The sequence below is a fragment of the Lygodium microphyllum genome, chromosome 15 (genome assembly GCF_053477565.2).
Source record: "Lygodium microphyllum isolate KBCC chromosome 15, Lygodium_microphyllum_v1.1.10, whole genome shotgun sequence".
Classification (NCBI taxonomy): domain Eukaryota; kingdom Viridiplantae; phylum Streptophyta; class Polypodiopsida; order Schizaeales; family Lygodiaceae; genus Lygodium; species Lygodium microphyllum.
This window is the reverse complement of record NC_141149.1, coordinates 57,231,224-57,236,092: the sequence shown is the minus strand read 5'-3', so window position 1 is coordinate 57,236,092 and position 4,869 is coordinate 57,231,224. Positions and strand designations below refer to the sequence as shown.

General features: G+C 41.4%; 1 pseudogene; it reads right to left on the bottom strand.

Moving 5' to 3' along the window:
* Positions 1–264: 264 nt before the first annotated feature.
* On the bottom strand, positions 265–1,599 carry LOC148024567 (thiamine pyrophosphokinase 1 pseudogene; annotated as a pseudogene).
* Positions 1,600–4,869: the final 3,270 nt, after the last annotated feature.

The following is a 4,869-nucleotide window of genomic DNA, read 5'->3' as shown; positions in this document are numbered from 1 at the left end:
TACCATCACCAATCGTGCCCACAAATAGATCCCCTTTTTCCAGCCTCTGGTTCAACACAAAGGCAATGGTCTTCTTCTTGTCGAACTGCTTCTCTTTCCAATGCAAGAGTTTGGTGCTTCATTTCGTGCCTGTCCAACAATCTCTCTTCTCTCTTGTTCTTTGAAATCTTTAGCTCCTACCAAATTGCATTGTCACAACACTAAATACAGGTTTCCTCCTCCATAATATTACAACAAAGGTTATCTCGACAGATCTATCAAATGTAACAGATCTCTGTAAACACTTGGAATGTAAAAAGGCTATACATTGCTGCTATTCCAATGGTAAAGTGCATGGGAGAGCTACATCTCATCATGAATCTCCAGGGGCCTTTGACTTTAAAGCAATAGTGTTTCGAAGTTGATCATAGAGTTGTTGTAGCTCTATTGTCCAGACCAAATCAGTATCTGCTTGTACAGTCACTCTGTTGCTCTCAGGAATGTTTGATGTACTGATAATGCCAACGAAATGTGAAGAACACTTATCTACATTCCACTTCAAGCCGGTTGTAGAGATGTTAGAAGGACCAGTTAATGGAATTAGACCACAATGAGGACCTTAAACTGATGGATTGATGAAAATTTCATGCTTGAATCCTTTCGGCAGTAGGAAAGCCATGCTGTCATCACTCACAAGAATAATCGGGACTGTAGGAAATAAGTGGAGTGCATTGAGATGTGCAAACATGTGATCTAACCTGCCCCCAAAGGCACCAAGAAGAATTATTTTTACTCTCTCTTTCTTTATTTCTGGTAATGTGTCATTCAAATACGACAAGCATTTCCAAAGATCTGTGGTATCGTGATCCCCTGAGTTGTCCAGGATTTTCGTGCCTAGCCCAGCATAGAACTCCTTCACCTCTGGTCGAATAGAATCCAAGTCTCCTTTGATCACATCAGGTTTATACCGTTTACGAACTTCAAATGCATCCTCAGATGGCAGAAAATCAAGGGCACCATCATAAATCCGATTTGCTCCCCCATCTGGTCATATTCGAAAACATGCTTTATCCCATAAAAGTCATGTCAGTAAAGGTAGTTGATGGTTCAGCACTACAAGTGCAAATGTCGAACTAGGCTGCTCTTGGTTCTGAAAAGCACTAGAAAGAAAAGTGGAACTATGGCCCATTGTTGGAACCTTCGACTCTATCATCTTGTCTCGACGTGTCATTTCACCTTTGCCATACATGTCTAATAGTATATTGCCTACATGCAGCTCCATTTCCAAACCTCTTTTAGTTATGTCAGCATGGACATCTTGACCTACTTCCAAAGCCCCAATAGTTCCACAAGCTTTCAGACGGACAAAAAGACAACCCTGTTGGGAAACACACCTTCCTGTTCTATCCATCCATAAAGTTCAATACTCGCTAGATCATGACCTTTAAAAAAAACACCAGCAATCATTGCACCCCATGATCCTACATCTGAATTTTCTAGCTCATTGAACACTTCATAAGCTTCTGCAGGTTCTCCATGTTTGGAGTACATATCAATGAGTGCATTTCCTACTTCTACATCAAAATCGGATTCTGTCCTGATTATCTGATCAGGTATCATTCTACCATGCCTTACGGCCCAATGCTATTACAAGCTTTTAGAACACATGTCAATATGAACTTGTTTGGCACCACACAGAACAAAAATGCAAACACAACAACCAAGTATGTACAAAGTAACAAATGTCACACACACAGATTTTTGGTGGATTCCACACCTCGAATGCGTAGCAGTACAACATCGACCCCCTCTGATCCTGCGCATCCTCCGGATGGGCCAACTACCCATGATCATTATCGTCAAGATCCATGAACAAATCAATCTCTTCATTGTATATTTATGATATTTCAGCAATATTATCTATCATATCATTTGTTTCTTCTACTGGAGTTTCTTCTCGTTGCTCTTTTCTTGCAAATTCTTCCAATGCATAATTCTCATCATCTCTTTTCTTGAAAATCTTGACTCTTTTTCTTTCAATAGGCACTCGAAGCACTGTCCCATCGAATTCTGTCAGCTCATATGTTGCGTTATCAAAGACATGTCTGACTATGTATAGTCCAAACCATGTTTTCACCATCTTCCGAAGTGCAGTATGCTGATTTTCAAGGCTGCTATCAAAGACTAATACCCAGTCTCCCTCTTCTATTGCTCTAGGCCGCAAGCGATGCCTGCTGTCAAACCTGTCCTGATTTCTTAGTCTAGCAACCTTTAGCCTGCCAATAGCTTGCTGAATATCCTCTAGTCTTCTCTCCAACTGCCGAATCCGAAGAGCTAAGAGCTCCTCTCTCGTCAAATCCTCCTGCCAAGGTAAAACTGACCAAGTCAAAGCACAAGTCTCAGTCGGCATAACCGATTTCTGACCATACATCAACTCTGCGGGCATATATCCTGTGGTAACACCGTGAGTCATACGATCAGCCCATAAAGCAAATGGTAGAAGTCTCGGCCATTCTCCAATCCGTCCTCTGCATGCTTTGGCTAATGCTTTCACTATCGGCGGATTTCCTCTTTCACTCTTCCCATTTCCCTCTGGATTGTATGCTCTAGTGAGAGCCAACTTGATTCCTAGTTGAGAGAAAAACTCCCTAGCTTCATTTGCATCCAATTCACCGCGATCTGCAGTGATCTTACCCACACATCCATACCTGCAGAAAATTTCTTCCAATAAGAACTTACACACTGCACTAGTGGTCTTCGTTCTCAAAGGTCTGCCCTCAACATGATTGGTAAGATCCTCTCTAGCCAAAACATTATATCTCATCTGCCATAGGCCCATAGGCATAGTAATCAAATCAACTACCCACTTATAATGAATGCATAGTGGATAGGTTGAATGAAGCTCATCTCGATGACGCACTATCGAATACATCTCGCAGTCTCTACAAGTCTCTACAAAGTGAGAAACATCTCTATACATGCCTTTCCACCAATATTTCTCCTTGATTTTCTCATAAGTAGCTCACACTCCTCTATGACCAGCCCAAGGACTCTCATGAAACTCCCTCATCACCTGTAACTGTGTCTCTTTATCGCAGACAACCCGCAAGGGTAATCCACCTCTTTTCTTCTGGTGCTTCCAAAGAAATCCATCCTTAAGAAAATAACCATAGGCTTTTCTTCTGATCTTCTTGAACTCTTCATCTGTCCATTCATCTCTTTTGCTTATGTACTAAGGTACTTGCCAATCTGCAACCAATCTCCAACATAGAGTTCTTCTATGAAAGCCACAATATCATAGACATGGCAAACATGATCAACCATAGCGGCTGAAATTTCTGCATCATCCTCTTCTGCAAGTAGTGTCTCCTCATCATCATATCTAGCTCTAGACAGCATATCTGCCACTGGATTATCCTTTCCTGCTATATGTTTACATTCTAGATTTAATGACTTGATGTATGCAATCCATCTCAACATAGCTATATCCGGAGTAGAGCAACTCGTAATCATACCTATCAATGGCAAGCAATCTGTCTCTACCACAACTGAGGCTCCAATAAAGTAATCGTTGTCACATTTGAGATCCGTAACAATTCCCAGTAATTCCCTCTTGATTTGCGGATATCTCCTCTGTCTCTCATTTAGGACTTTCGCCCCAAACCGAATAGCATACCTGTTTCCATCTACATCATCTTGACCCACATCCCAACCTATGCCAATTGGACTAGTGTCAACTGTTAATACAATAGGCCTTCCGCAATTATAATCCGCTTTCCTGAGAGTAGGAGCTATCTGCAATAACTCCTTCAATTTCCGCATGGCTCTAGTGTGGGTCTCATCCCAATAAAATTTCTGCCCCTTTCGAAGTAGCTGATATAAACAATGTCTTATGTGTGCAAAATGGGGTATCCAAATCATATAAAACACACAAGATCCAATGAATCTCTGTACCTCTGAAGTGGTAGAACAATACTCCGTAATCTTTCCTATAGCATCCACCTTCTCAGGTGAGGGTTTCTTGCCATAATACCCACACATATGTCCAACAATGACAACCTCATTTACTCCAAAAACAGATTTTTGCCCTGATAGTGTCAAGTTCACTTCTTCTAACCTAGCCAAAATCTTCTCACAAGCTGAAATATGATCAGCCACAAAGTATCTGCATCCTTGCTCATTTAGACTCTCATTCTTATCTTGTTCTGCACACCCCTTAATGGGCACATCATCCAAGAAAGGCATGGTAAGATGAGGTATGTAATCATGAGGGACCTTATGCATGTCATTCATCATATGCACAACAGAATTAGTGGCACCTTGAGGCAAGGTACACATCTTGACAAGCCCAATAGGAGTTCTCATAGTGGTTATGTCCCTGCTTTCCAAAGCCAGCTGAAACTGATCATATACCAAATACAAATCACCTAAAGAATAGATGGCACGTCCAGCAAATGCTTCTGCAAACTCATCCACAACTGGACCTATACCAACATTCCTGATAGTAACTTTGTTTACTGGCTGCATGTCCTGTATAAATCGGAGAGTACCATTCTTCTTTGGAACCATAAACCACCTATTTGAGTATGGTGCAGATGATGGATCTAGGATTCCCATTCTGATTTTCTCATTCAACAAGTCAATTAGCTTTGGCAGGTGTGTCTTAGGCACTGGAATAGGTCGGAGGTTCCATGGAATATGAGGAATAGTAAAGATCACCATAGGAGCAACAATATCCGAATTCACACATCCAATCTCATGCGGGAAAAAAGCAAACCCCCTTCCATGTCGCTCAAGCACCTCCTAAAAGCATTGCTTCTCTGTGGGTAGCAAGAAATCACCATTTCCAATTTTTAATTCAGCAAGAGTCTCTGCTGAAAATTTATGGCC